This window comes from Macaca nemestrina, chromosome 5, assembly GCF_043159975.1.
Source record: "Macaca nemestrina isolate mMacNem1 chromosome 5, mMacNem.hap1, whole genome shotgun sequence".
In the NCBI taxonomy this organism is placed as follows: domain Eukaryota; kingdom Metazoa; phylum Chordata; class Mammalia; order Primates; family Cercopithecidae; genus Macaca; species Macaca nemestrina.
The window spans coordinates 72,935,821-72,951,946 of record NC_092129.1 but is presented as its reverse complement, the minus strand read 5'-3'; the positions used below and the strand labels follow the sequence as shown (position 1 = coordinate 72,951,946).

The window sequence follows — 16,126 nt, the reverse complement described above, 5'->3', positions numbered from 1 at the left end:
TTTGTCAGGTTTGCCAAAGATCAGATGGTTGTAGATGTGTGGTGTTATTTTTGAGGTCTCTGTTCTGTTTCATTGGCCTGTCTCTCTGGTTTGGTACCAGTATCTTGCTGTTTAGGTTACTGTAGCCTTGTAGTATAGTTTGAAGTCAGGTAGCATGATGCCTCCAGCTTTGTTCTTTTGGCTTAGGATTGTCTTGGCTGTATGAGCTCTTTTTTGGTTCTGTATGAAATTTAAAGTAGTTTTTTCTAATTCTGTGAAGAAGGTCAGTGGTAGCCTGATGGGGATAGCATGAATCTATAAATTACTTTGGGCAGTAAGGCCATTTTCATGATACTGATTCTTCCTATCCATGAGCATGAAATGTTTTTCCATTTGTTTGTGTCCTCTTTTATTTCCTTGAGCAGTGGTTTGTAGTTCTCCTTGAAGAGGTCCTTCACATCCCTTGTACGTTTTATTCCTAGGTATTTTATTCTCTTTGTAGCAATTGTGAATGGGAGTTCACTCATGATTTGACTCTCTTCTGTCTATTATTGGTGTATAGGAATGCTTGTGATTTTTGCACATTGATTTTGTATCCTGAGACTTTGCTGATGTTGCTTATCAGCTTAAGGAGATTTTGGGCTGAGATGATGGGGTTTTCTAAATATACAATCATGTCATCTGCAAACAAAAACAATTTAACTTCCTCTCTTCCTATTCGAATATGCTTCATTTCTTTCTTTTGCCTGATTGCTCTGGCCAGAACTTCCAATACTCTGTTGAAGAGGAGTGGTGAGAGAGGGCATCCTTGTCTTGCGCTGGTTTTCAAATGGATTGCTTCCAGGTTTTGCCCATTAAGTATGATATTGGCTATGGGTTTTTCATAAATAGCTCTTACTATTTTGAGATATGTTCTATGAATACCTAATTTATTGAGAGTTTTTAGCATGAAGGCTGTTTAATTTTGTTGAAGGCCTTTTCTGCATCTATTGAGATAATCATGTGGTTTCTGTCATTGGTTCTGTTTATGTGATGGATTATGTTTATTGATTTGTGCATGTTGAATCAGCCTTGCATCCCAGGGATGAAGCTGACTTCATCGTGGTGGGTAAATGTTTTGATGTGCTGCTGGTTTCGGTTTGCCAGTATTTTATTGAGGGTTTTCGCATTGATGTTCATCAGGGATATTGGCCTGAAATTTTCTTTTTTCTTGTGTCTCTGTCAGGTTTTGGTATCAGGATGATGCTGGCCTCATAAAATGAGTTAGAGAGGAGCCTCTCCTTTCCTATTGCTTGGAATAGTATGAGAAGGAATGGTAACAGCTCCTCTTTGTAGAATTTGGCTGTGAATCCGTCTGGTCCTGGACTTTTTTTGGTTGGTGGGCTATTAATTACTGCCTCAATTTCAGAATTTGTGATTGATCTACTCAGCGATTTGACTTCTTCCTGGTTTAGACTTGGGAGGGTGCCTGTGTCCAGGAATTTATCCCTTTCTTCTAGATTTTCTAGTTTATTTGCATAGATGTGTTTATAATATTCTCAGATGGTAGTTTGTGTTTCTGTGGAATCAGTGGTGATTTCCCCTTTATCATTTTTTATTGCATCTATTTTATTCTTCTCTGTTTTCTTCTTTATTAGTCTTGCTGGTGGTCTATCTATTTTGTTGATCTTTTCAAAAAACCAGCTCCTGGATTCATCGACTTTTTTTGAAGGGTTTTTGGTGTCTCTATCTCCTGCAGTTCTGCTCTGACCTTAGTTACCTCTGGGATTTTTTAAATGCTTAAACATGGCCATACTTATAAATAGCCAATTGTTCAAAGATGATATCACAATATAAATAAGAAATGTAGAGATGTAGACAATTGTATTTGATTTAAATGCTTATACTATTTAAAAAATAAAAATTAATGAGCTAAGTGTCTGACTTAAGACGGTAGAAAAAGAATAGTGGAATAAAACCCTAGGAAGATGAAGAAAGGTAATGCCAACATAAATAGATTTGAATTAGAAAATCAAGATATAATATAAAATGTTAATAAAAGTTGGTTATTTGAAAAGAATAATAAAATAGACAAAACTCTGCAAAATTTATTTGAAAACATAAATTTAGCAATGGATGAAATAATTATAGTTTAAAATTCTATAAACTCCTATAACAATTATAGGAAAATCATATGAAAAAAATTAAGCCAATAAAATTGGAAATATATCTTAAATGAACTTTGAATTAAAACATGTATACACCAAAATTAAGTTGAATTTATTGAATATAGGAAAACTGGTTATGCAATTTACCTCAACAACAGAAACAAATACTTTGTTGTCAGCCTCTATAGATGCACAAAAATATTGGATAAAATGTGTAACTCATTAATGATATAAGAATCAACACCTTAGCAAATTTATAAAACAGAATTTTCTAAATTTGATAAAGTAAGGGTATTCCTCAAAAACTGCTTAAATATCACCACAAATTGTGAAATAATAACAGTATCTCCTTTAAATTTAAGAATAATCAAAACAAATCTGCTCTTATGGGTTGTATTTGTTAGGCTAAACAGCACAAAAATATAAAAGTAAATATTTAAAAGTTAGAAATAACCAGAAAGAATAAAGAAATCTGTCATCATTTACAAATCATATGATTATTTGTTCTTTTAAAAACTCAGAACAATTGACAAATTGTTGTAATTAACAAAAGCTCATGAAGTTTGCTATATATTTTGATTGTATAAGCCCAAATGAATCACATTTATGCATACTAACAACTGACCTATAAAAAAATAATAAATATATGTCATTTCCAGTGGTGATAGCAACTTTAAAATACGTAAGAATAAACCTCACAACAGATCTATTGAGTTGTTTGAGTTCCTTATATATGTTGGATATTAACCCTTTATCACATATGGTTTGAAAGCATTTTATCCTATTCCATGTGCTGTCTCTTAAGTCTGTTGATTGTTTCATTTGCTTTGTAGAAGGTTTTTGGTCTGACACCAATCAGATTTGTCTGTGTTTGCTTTTGTTGCCTATGCTTTCAGGGTCATATTAAAAAACTATTTGCTAAAACCAATGATAAGAGGCATTTACCTTCTGTTTTCTTATAATGATTTTACAGTTTAAAGTCTTAAGTCTTTAACCTATTTTGAGTTGATTTTTATATATGTTCTGAGATAAAGGTTGAATTTCTTTCTTCTGCATGTGTATATCCAACTCCTGCATCACTGTTTATTGATGAGTCTGCCTTTCCAGTCTGTGAATTTTGTTGATTTTTTAGTTGTTCTATATATGGATTTTGTATCTGAAAGACAAAAATAAGAATTGAAAGAAAACATCTCCAGGTGAGTATGTAAATGAAGCTATTATAACTAAGAGGAAAAAACGATGATGATTATTCAAAAGACTTAGCAATAAAAGTCTTAAATTGGTATTAATAAAGTAATTATATTCTCAGTATGATTTTCATTCAGTTTGTTTCTAAACACCCATATTAACTGAACAATGCTGATTTGAAGACTTAGACCCCCAAGGGATTAAAAAATGCTTTAGGATAGCATGTCACTTTGTACTGATAGTGAAAGCACATATATGACTTGGGAAATTGCTAGAAAAATCAAAGAAATTTCTTATCACCATGATATTTCCCATATTATGGGAATCATTGCAGAAAAAGGAGACAGATATTTCATAAAATGTCACACTATAGCGATATGAAGAAGTGCTGTTTCAATTTTTGAAAACTTGCATGACTGTCATATTGAGGTAAAGTTTAAAACTATACAAATTCAGGAAATTTAAAAGTAATTTTTGAAAGTCTGCATATGATTTCTTGTTTATACTTGATGGATTTTTTTACAACCCTGCTTGTCTTTATCTTGTGAAAATTAGGCCTCCAGCTTAAAGTACCAAAATACTCATCCATGTTGAATGTGTGCCTCAGCCCTTTATCTCAACAGGAAAGAATTCTTGACAAACAAAGCACAGTAGTTCTGTGCTGGAAAATGAAAACAGCCGCAGTGGATGCTGTATCCAACAGTGTACTCACTAAAATACAAACTGTTAGTAAGATCATGGGAAATTTCTAGAACTGGCTGGCTGAATATCTATGCTGCTGCTGCTTTTAAGGTAAGTAATATGTCAGGAGGCTACAAAGCCTCTGTTAGCAAAGGAATAAAGATGTGGAGTAGTGTTTCGCAGTTTTCCCTGATCCATATAGACTGACTGAATAAAATATACTCTTAAAGATGCTTACTTATTTATATGCACTATTAAAAAATAAAGAAATGACATAAATAATTGCTCCCCATAGTGTCCCATTTGTTTTTCCAGAGTAGGATGCTCTACCCTATGGTACTATCCTCCGGATGGCATGGCTATGAAGAGTCTGAGACTATAACTAGTGTTGTGAGAGTACTAGCTCTATTATTTCATCCTGTAATGGGTTTTTCTTCTTTCCCTGAATCACTTTAAGCTATAACATTTCTTATAGATAGAGTCCTTGTCTTATTCAACCTTGTACTAGTCACAGTGCCCATGTAGTGCTTTGAATGACAATAGGTAACCTAAAATTACTTATTAAATGAATAAAATTACCTGCCATTTCCCCATGTCTGAAGCTCATTCCATTGATATTTTCTTCATTATTCAAAGTTAAAACTTGTTTTTGAGAGTTCTGTGCTGGCTAGCTAAATGTATTACTATAGCCAGGACTTTGATCTTTGATCAGTGAATTTCCCCCACTTCAAGGGGAGACTCTCCAATAGGCAGGTTTTAATCATTAGTAATAAACATCCCCAATAGGAACATTCCTTGATAATTCAAATTGTGTTCATCAGAAGTGCTTCTCCTTCAACATGCACGTTTAGGTGTATGTAAGTTCAATACTTAGCATGGGATAAAGTGTTTTAAAGGTTTGGGAGGGCTCAAAGTAATTCATCTAAACTTTTCCTTCTCAAGATCTCCTCTCTGTGTCAAAAGCTCCCTCCTTCACCTTTAATGAGAATATATCTGAAGGCATAAACCTCTTAACTCTCTCTGTATCTCATACAGAGACCTTTAGAGAGACCATTTTGACCAAGAAATGAAATAATTATTGGTGCAACACTTGCACTCAGATTTTATTCTATTTTGGGAATAATGCAAAATAAGGTGTCTTTTCCTATTTTTAGATAATAAAACCTACCTTTCATATTATGCTTCTTAAAGAACAGATATATCCTGCACATATTTAAAATTTTTAAAAAAATGAGGAAATATCAATATCAGTTTATTAGGGATAAAATTCTAATTTTTCAAAACAAACAAACTGAAGACACAAACATATCAACTCATTCATATATTCATTAATTCAATAGGTTATACATGCATATGCTTAAACAGATAAATATACATATATGTATATAAAAATTTCCATTTATAAGTAAATGTTCCTATTTCTCCCACATTGTTTCTGTTCCTTATTTGTTTTCCCAAGAGACAAATAAATATGTTACCACATTTTGTTTGTATACTTTCCATTATATTCTATGCATATACAAACATCCACACATAATACATATTATGCGAATCTTATAATTTATCAAATAGTAGGCTATAATACTACTGCACACCTTGATTTTTTCCTTGCTTATATAACCTTGGCATTAATTCATATAACTATTTATAAAACTGTTCAATCTTTTCGAAGATCATAGTATTTTATTACATGGATTACTATAATTTTCTTAACTCAGATTTTCCTGATGGACATTTAGACTTTATGATTAAAATAGCTATTATGAACATGCAACCTCATAGACTCATTTCTCCTGCTTCTATTTTATTTTGAAGTAACACATGCTGATTGACATTTGAACATGTATGACTCCTTATATATGACGATGGAATGAGACTACGATTGCTGTAATATTTTATAAATAGAACAGTGCCTACTTTTAAGGAAACATAATTTTCAAACTTGAGGGATTATAAAGATAAAAGAGAGTTTTCCTTTACCTTAATATAAACACGAGGCATGTATTTTATGACCCAAATTTCACTCTTTCCATAAGCATGAAAACAGAAATTATGCATAATATATAATCAGAAACGTACTTACATAGGTTTGTGACATTTAGGAAGCATCTTTCATTTTTTAAAAGTTATTACCTTATGTGTACGTGACCTTTCCCAAAGCAGACCCTGAGATAAACATTCATGCACAAGCAAGTTATAAGAATCACCACCACATCAAATCAATAAAAAATAACAGGGCAGGGAAAGAGGAACAGCCAAATGGGCACAAGGATAAGACAATTCCTAGCATCAAATTACTTCAAAAGAGCTACTGAGTACAAGTCATGCCTCAAGGAAAGGGAGCTAAGCTTTCTTATTTTCACAAGGGAAATGCAGACTCCCAGGAATTTCTGACTCTATAATGAGGGCTGAAGCCTCTCTAGGAGTCGAGGGGCAATCTCCTGAGAAAGTTTGCAAGCATGAAGCATTAAACAGATAAAATACAAAAGCTGGGGAGTGAGTGCACAGATTCCTGGATATTCTGTTCTATTTATTCTCTTTCGTTTTCCTATTTGGATTTAAGTTTGGGGAGGTTTTATTGACATGTCATCAAGTTCACTGATCCTGTCATTGGCTGTGTCTAGTCCACTGACCAGCCTATCAAAGGCATTTGTCATTTGTGTTACAGTGTTTTTATTTCTAATATATTCTTTGGTTCTGAGAAGTTCTGTCTCCACTTACATTACCAATCTCTTCTTACACCTTGTCCACTTTTTCCATTAGAGCCTTTAACATATTAATCATGGTTATTTTAAATTCCCAGTCGGCTAATTCTAAAATCTCTGTCATATCTGAACATGGTTCTGATTTTGTGCTGTCTCTTCAGACTGTGTTATCATGACTTTTAGAATGCTTTGTCATTTTTGGTTGAAAGCCAGACATGATGTATCAAGTAATACGAACTGAGGCAACTGGGCCTTTAGAGTGAAGTTTTATGCTTATCTGACTAGGAGTTAGTCTGTGTTTCATGTTTATTGTAGTTGTAAGAGTCAAGGACTTGAAATTCCTCTACGATCCTTGTTTTTGTCTCTCTGTTTTCTTTGGATTTCCCTAGAAACTCCTTTGTAATTAGTCTTTGCTCTGTAACTATTATAATCCATGAGTGTTTTACTGTAGTCAAGTTACTGGCTGTAGTGGCTTCTGATCCCAGTAAGCTGTGATCCTCTGTATTTATCTGTCTCTCCATTTTTGAGGGCAGTGGTTTCCCTGTGATCTTAATTCTTTGAAGGATTAAGGAAGATTTTTTTTTCTGTTTTCAGCCCTTTTTCTGTGTGGACAGAGTGATACAAGTGATTGCAAACTTTTTACATATTGGAGTGGAAAACAGAGGTTCTGTTGAGGAATTTTACATCTAGATACATGAAGAATATTGACCTGTAATTTATTTTTCCTAGAATGTCTTTTCCTGCTTTCCTTATCAGTGTAATACAACTTCATAGAATGAATTGTGATGTTTTCCCTCCTCACATAATTTTTAGAAATAATATTGGTTGAATAAATATTCTTTTAAAAAATGTTTGATATTGCTCTCCAGAGAAGAAAACTAGGCCTGGAGTATTTTTGGCAAAATTTTTAACGATAAACAATTTCTTTTACAGGTATAGGGCCATCCAAGTTTCTATTTCATTCAGTATCAGTTTTCAGACTTCTAATTAATTAGTTCATTTCATTTAGGTTGTCACATTTTTTGGCATGAATATCCATATAAACAGTTATTGTGTTATTCATCTGATGTTCTGGGATACATAGTGAGATGTTTTATTTTGAATATTTGTAATTTGTTTCATTCCTTTCTTGATTAACCTACCTAGAGTTTATCAAATTTATTTATATTTTTACATCTAAAACTTGTACTTTTATTAATTTTCTCTGTCATTTGTTTATATTAATTCTATTATTTATATTCTGACTTTTTTTTTTTTTTTTTTTTTTTTGAGACGGAGTCTCGCTCTGTCACCCAGGCTGGAGTGCAGTGGCCAGATCTCAGCTCACTGCAAGCTCTGCCTCCCGGGTTCATGCCATTCTCCTGCCTCAGCCTCCCGAGTAGCTGGGACTATAGGCGCCCGCCACCTCGCCCGGCTATTTTTTTGTATTTTTTAGTAGAGACGGGGTTTCACCGTGTTAGCCAGGATGGTCTCGATCTCCTGACCTCGTGATCCGCCCGTCTCGGCCTCCCAAAGTGCTGGGATTACAGGCATGAGCCACCGCGCCCGGCTATATTCTCACTTTTGTTAGTCTCTTCTTTCTACTTACTTTGCATTGAATTTGATTACTTTTTCTATTATCTCAAGAGAGAAATTTAAATAATTGATATTAGACCTTTATTCTTTTCATAAAATTTGCGTACTATAAAATTTCTTTTAAGCACTGCTTTACTTGCAAAATATATAACAAATGTAAATATATGTTTTTACTTTTATTAAATTCAAACTATTTGCTAACTTATCTTGTGATTTCTTCTTTGACAAGGAGTTTATTTGGTAATGTGTTGCTTAATTTTCAAGTGATTGTGGATTTTCCAGTTATCTTTTTATTATCAATTTTAAATTTATTCGTTTTGTAGCAAGAGAACATATTTCCAATGATTTCAAAATGTGTGAGACTTTGTTACATAGTCTACCATATTATCTATCCCAATGTATTTTCTGTGTACTTAAAAAGGAAGAGTACTTTTCTGTTGTTGATAGAATGTTTCTGGATTTCCATTGGGTCAATTTGGTTGATAATTCTATTCCACTCTTCTACATCCTTATTTATTTTCTTTTAACTTGTATCAATTACTGAGAATAATTAGGAGTGCTAATATCTCAAGTATACCTATTTGTCCATTTACTTCTCTGTTAGTTTTTCCTTCATGTATTTTGACACTATTTCCACTTTATATGAGCTATGTATTTTTTCTATGCCTCCAAGAAAACTCCCATCAGCTCCAGGGTCCTTGACTACAGCATTAAAACTAGGCAATGGGAAAGTGCTCCTATATGACAAAATTTATCTTACCCAACTTTATATTCTAATACTCTGGTTCAGCATCCTCAATATCTACCTCTGGCTTTTGTCAGTACGTATTCATCAGGCCCTATAGCTCATTTGTGAGTAATTCTCTTTGTCTCTTACCAGGGACGTGATCTGCCTAATTGTAACATGAAGTGCCTTGACACTAGTTACCTTTCTCGTGACACTGAGAGTTTGTGGGGAAAGATTCTGAGGAGGAAAGCATTAAGAAAACAAAGAATTAATTACATCCCTTACCTCCCTTTTGCAGTCTTCCTGCAAAGGAGAAAGCAATTCTAGCCCCTACCAAGGTGGTGGGATACTTTTTTTTTAGGCAAGCAGAGTGAGCAAGAATTGGGGGTTTGATGTTCTTAAGTTCATCTACCCAGACCTTCCCAATTCAAGTCTCAGAATCTCACTCCTTCCCTATCAAGACGAAAAGTCTCTGTAGGAGATTTATTTAAATTTAAAATGCATTTCTATCAAAATTTTCCATTCTTACAATTGAGTTCCAAGCCGATTGGCCCTCTGTTTTCAGGAAATGAGGGTTTTTTGTTTGTTTGTTTGTTTGTTTTAGATGGAGTCTCGCTCTGTTGCCCAGGCTGGAGTGCAGTGGTGCAATCTCGGCTCACGGCAACCTCTGCCTCCCAGGTTCAAGTGATTCTCCTGCCTCACCCTCCCAAGTAGCTGGGATTACAGGCGCCACCACCACGCCCGGCTAATTTTTTGTATTTTTAGTGGAGACAGGGTTTCACCATGTTGTCCAGGCTGGTCTTGAACTCCTGACCTCAGGTGATTCACCCACCTCGGCCTCCCAAAGTGCTGGGATTACAGGCGTGAACCACCATGCCCAGCCAGAAATGAGGGTTTCTTTAAACCCTACCAAGGAGGCTTTTTGATTTTCAAATTGTATCTTGGGTTGGAAATTGATTGATCAGAACTTGCCATTTGTTATTTTCAATACATAAATCATACCTAACAACAACAAACTGATTCCAGAGTCCTCATGCTTATCATTTCCCCCAGTATCTCTCAAATGCCAGAAAAGTTGCAACATACAAACCAATGCAGTCCCTTCTGCCTGTATTATATATCCAATTTGTCACAGGTGAAAGTCTCATCAACTATAGTGATATATTATGTCAAGGCTATCAACAGCTTATCTGTTATAAATGATGAGGATCTTTATTTCTATTTGGGCAATGAGTGAGCCAGCATCATTACGTCGTTTATGCAGACTGTTCCCTAGAACCAATATTGTTATTAATTCTCTTAGGTACCAGAAATAGACCTGAAGATAAAGATCCTAATGCAAGTGAGTTACTGAAGAGACACAGGAGCTGGGTAACTATATTTTATTAGTCTTTTCTGAAATAGCCAACATAACATCACAACAAAGAAATAAAATAAAGCATGGCATCCTTATGTGCTGTACTATTTTTTAACATTTATATTTTCTTTTTTTTTTCAACTTTTAAGTGCCAGGGTACATGTGCAGGATGTGCAAGTTTGTTACATAGGTAAGTTTGTGCCACGGTTGTTTGCTGCACAGATCAACTCATCACCTAGGTATTAAGCCCAACATCCTTTAGCTAGTCTTCCTGGTGCTCTCCCTACCACTGTGTACCACCTCCCAAAAGGCATATGTGTTGTTCCCTTCCATGTACCCATGTGTTCTCACTGTTCAGCTCCCACTTTTGCTTGTTTTTCTGTTCCTGTGTTTGCTGAGGATAAAACAGCTTCCAGCTCTGTCCATGTCCCTGCAAAGGAGGTGATTTCATTCATTTTCATGGCTGCATAGTATTCCATGGTGTATGTGTACCACATTTTCTTTATCCAGTCTATCATTGATGGGCATTTTAGTTCATTCCATGTCTTTGCTATTGTGATTAGTGTTTCAATGAACGTACATGTGCGTGTATCTTTATAATAGAATGATTTATATTCCTTGGGGTATACACCCATGAGATTACTGGGTCAAATGGTATTTCTGCTTCTAGATCTTTGAGGAATCGCCACACTGTCTTCCACAATGGTGGAATCAATTTACACTCCCACCAATGGTGTAAAAGTGTTACTATTTCCCTGCAACCTCACCAGCATGTGTTATTTCTTGACTTTAATAATCACCATTCTAACTGGTGTGAGACGGTATCTCATTTTGGTTTTGATTTGCATTTCTTTAATGATCAGTGATGAGCTTTTATTCATATGTTCATTGGCTGCACAAACGTCTTCTTCTGAGAATTGTCTGTTTACTTATTTTGCTCACTTCTTAATGGGGTTGTATTTTTTTTTGTATTATCAATAAACCAGTTTCCTTTGTCATTATAGTGTAATACTATATCCATTCCTTTGCAGAACCTCTCTTCCAAAGACATTGAATGAACATGTATTCTGGTCCTATCCAACCATGTCATTACATCATCACTCTGGTACAGTGAATGACCTGGAGACCACCACAGAACACGTATAAAGTTGATTCAAGTCCTCCAGAGTGCTAGGAAAAAGAGGGAGACTTAATTACTGACTCTATGGAGATGTTCTAGTCTGAGACATCTATGAGAATTCCTCCCTTTTGTACCATATTAAGAAAAAAAACTGTAGCTTAACACAGAAAGAATTAAAACTGAGAGATGGAGAGTTCCTATGGTAACAATTGTGCCCTAGATCCAGGTCCATTTCTCTGATTACTTCACAAGTATATGGGCCAAAACATTCTGATTTTTAAATCTCTGTATAAGCTTGTGTTAATTAAAAGCGAAAGGGTGAGATTATTTCTCTTAATAAACTGAAAGTGTTAATATAATGAATTATAATGAAATGAACAACACAGAAGAAATCCAGAAGAAAATCAAATAATAATTTAAAATTATGAAATAAAATAGTTACTAACCTAGTATTAGAAAACTAGCAAAAAAATCCTCCAAATATGAAAATGAAATTAACATGTTTCAGACAAACAAAAATAGAGAAAATTTTCCATGAACGGACTAGAATGAAAATAAATGCCTAAGGATGTTTTTGAGGAAAAGATGAATATTTCCAGACATAAACAAACAGAGAAATGAATTGACAGCAGAATACATAGTGAATATGTAGATAAATTTAAATAAATTTTAATTGTGCAGAATAATAAGGAAAGTGTCATCAAAGTTTAAAATCTGATTCAATATGTCAAAAATAGTACAAATATGAGATTGGGCTAAGAAAATTAAAGTGTTTTAAAACCCTTATATTTTCTGAGAAGTAATAAAAGTACTAATCTCTAGTAGGTGCTAATAAATCAAGATGTTATGTTGTAATCTTTAGAGAAACCACTAAAGAATAGTAAAGGAATGTAAAAAATGACAAGAAAATACAGCAGAAGATTGAAAAATAAAATTTCATTTGATTATTTCAAAAGAAACTAGATAAGAGAGAAAAGACAATGTAAAACAAATAGGAAAAATAGAAGGCAAATGGTAATACAAGAGATATAGACTCAAATATTTCAATAATTCCATTGAGTATTATGGAGTAAATGCTCCAAGTAAAAGTGTAAGACTCACAGACCCATTGAACAAAACAAAACCAATTATGTACGGCTTTTGTGAGACACACCTTAAAGTAATAGAAGAGAAAAGAGAGAATAAAGAGACTACAATAAAGATACACCAAGAAAACACTGGCGTATAGCAAGCAAACACTATCTTGCCTCATCCATGACCCCTCTCCCCAAATGATGTTACTATATAATTTCAGATAAAATTGACTTTAAGTCCAAAAGCCTTATTAAAACTGTACATGCCCTAGTAGTATACACCAGCAACCTGTGAACTATCCTCCATCTTCTGTTCCTCTAAATGAATTTTTATTAAAACACAGGCACACCAATGTATTTTTATGTATTATACATGGTTGTGTTTATGCTAGATAGCAGAGTTAAGTAGTCGCAACAAAAACTATACGTACCACAAAGCATAAAATTGTTACTATCTGGTCCTTTACATATAAATGCATATTCAAAATATATATACTATAAAAGTAAAGAACTAGACAAAAAATAGATAAGCCCACAAACATTTTGTTAGATTTTTAATGTATCACTTTCATAAAAATTAAAGAATCACTATGGATAAGGAAGATTTAAACAAGCAAATAATGAAACAGAATGAATTTATATATTAAGAACACAACACTCAAAACCTACAGTTTTTTTCAGGTAGATGTAAATGGAATTTAACAAATGTTAAAAGGTAGAAATAATATAGCACATATTTCTAACCACAATGAGTTAAGGTAACAAGAAAAAGATCATTGTAAAATCTTCAAAGGTTTAAAAATTAAACAATATACTTCTAAATAGTCTATGCATCAAAGAAGTCACAAGTGAAATAGTAAAATCATTTGTACTAAATAATAATGAAATTATTCCAACTTATTACATATCACAATTAGTTGAATTCATCTCAAACCATGGTTAGAAATTTATAATGGTAAATGCATGCATTAGAAAAGGGTGAAAGAAAATCAACCATATGAACATCCATCTCAGGGAGTTAGAAAAATAACTGTAAGTTAAATGCAAAGAAGTAGATGGAAGGAAATAATAACAAGAAGAGACTATGTTAGTAAATTTAACAGAGATAGAGAAAATTAATAGTCACTTATAAATGGGAAGGATACTTCAAAGACCCCACAGATGTTAATGAGACCACAAAGAGCTGACAGAATTTTATGACAAAAAAAATTGTAACTTTATTTGAAGTGGAAACATTTGCAGAAAAATACAACTGACCAAAGTTGACACAGAAAAAAAATAGATCTACGAAAGGCAATACATCCATTAAAGACATTGAATCTGTGTTTAACATTTTTTTCTCAAGAAATCACTAGACAAGATGAACCCGTTAGTACAAAACGGTACAAAAGTACTAACGGTACAAAAGTTCCCCTTTAGTACTGAAAAAACACACAGCATCTCTAATTTTAAAAATTACTTTCCAATAGTATTCTAAAGATATATCAAGCCTCTCAGAAAATGTGTACATGAAAGGCCACAAAAGGAGGTTGAAATGAAATGTGAATAAATGGAATTAAGGAGAATCAACCTTTCTCTCTCTCCTCTTGCCACTCTAAATATCTGTGAACAGCCTGTATTTTACTTTGTGAATAATAGTCGCTGATCCTTTAGTACTTAACCACTTCCTGGGTAGAACAATCCCTAATTTTGGGCAAATCATGACGAATACTATTTTTTTTATTATTTTCCATAAAACTGTCAAGCTTTCATTCATAGGGTTTTATTTATTCCATTTGAAAACAGATTAGAAAAGCAACAAATGATAAAAAATCATCATCTTCTATTCAAATTCCTTCATGACAGATTCTGGTACTTTGAACATTCACTACAAGAAATTAACGAGAGTGGTAGGTTTTTAATCTTTCATCCCAGAAAATCCCTTGAGTTGTATGGCACAGCAAGAGTTTCCAGGTGACTGAAAATGTCAACATAGCCTATATCTGTATTGCTAACTCTATGAAACCTATAGACTGTATTTAGTATCCACCACATATACCATCACATATATACACCCGCAGTAAGGCCAAGTTTTGATGTATTGCTTTTCTAAAATGAAGAATATCTTTTTATTAATGTAAATCACAAAGGGAGAATCAAAAAATTTACCGAATTATGGATGTTGTTGATGTTTCTGTAAAAATAAAACTGTAGATTATGTAACATGATATAGATGAAAGAGCTCTTAACTTAGTGCGATAAAATCAGGAAGAAGGATTAAATTCTCCCATTCATTGGCTCTGGACAATCTTCTTAAACTTTCAAGCCTCTTTTCTTATCAGTAAAATGTGTTTTTTCTTATCTAGGAAAAAGATGGCTTATTTTACCTAATGCTATGATCTGAATGTTTGTGTTGTTCTAAATCTAATCCACAACATGATGACAGTATAAAATAGGGCCTTTGGGAGGTGACTAGACCATGAGGGCAGAGCCGTGTTGAACAGGATTAGTGTCCTTATAAAAGAGGCCCCACAGAGCTGCCCTGTCCTCTTGCCCATGTGAGGGCACAGTGCAAACGCATTGTTCTAAGAACCAGGAAGTGGGCTCTCACCAGACGGTGAATCTTCTGGTGCCTGTATCTTGGACTTCTCAGCCACCAGAACTGTGAGAAATAAATTTCTATTGTTTATGAGACACTCATTTTATGGTATTTGTTTTAGCAGGACAAATGGAATAAGACACTTAACTGGCATATTTCACATAAAAGTAAGTTGAGGTAATCAATAGAAAAAGACTATATAAACTTTCACTGTTATCCACAAATAAATGAACATTACTATACTCTGAAAAGAGATTTCATATTTCTTATTTCAAAATAAGAGAAATAAAAATAATTCATTTTCATTGTCATGTATCTATTACCATATGTATCTTCATCTTTATTTGTTGAGATTGATAACTACATTTTTAACTGCATATCTTTTGTAAGTAGAAAAAAATATTGTGCTCTGAGAAATTTGATGATCTGCCCAGGGTTGCTAGACTCCCAATTCAGAGGTCTTGCAAGACTCTGAGCTGTGATGAACATTCTCCGTCCAAAACGCCAAGGCATTTTCCTTTTTGTTGTTTCACAAAAACAGGAACTAGAAATTCAGAGTGGAGGTTGCTGTAAAAGAATACTGCAAACTCATAATTTTTGTAATACAGATAACCATTTGCATTCTTTATATAAAATAGATAAAGTAATTTTAAAATATCAGCTTCTGAACATTATTATCTGCTCCTTTGTCCCAGGAATAAGTATCTTAACAACACCATTACATGGGCCACCTATTTGAATATATTGCCAGGATTGTACCTAGAGTATAAAGTATATAGAGCTGTTCTTTCTGTCTCAAAAACTATTTCCTTTGACTTTAACTTAGCTTTCATATTCTACGGGGCTCTGGCAACTCAAAAGCAAAGATAAAAGTAACCTTCTGGCCGGGTGCAGTGGTTCACGCCTGTAATACAGCACTTTGGGAGGCTGAAGTGGGAGGATCACGAGGTCAGAAGATAGAGACCATCCTGGCCAACATGGTGAAACCCTGTTTCT

At 33.8% G+C, this 16,126-nt stretch overlaps 1 long non-coding RNA gene across 1 annotated transcript; it reads left to right on the top strand.

Annotated features, from left to right (window-relative positions):
- Positions 1–4,046: 4,046 nt before the first annotated feature.
- Positions 4,047–15,735, top strand: LOC105478702 (uncharacterized). Its single transcript, XR_985390.2, has 4 exons — positions 4,047–4,106; positions 10,306–10,373; positions 10,509–10,549; positions 11,391–15,735. It is a non-coding gene; the product is annotated as an uncharacterized lncRNA (long non-coding RNA).
- Positions 15,736–16,126: the final 391 nt, after the last annotated feature.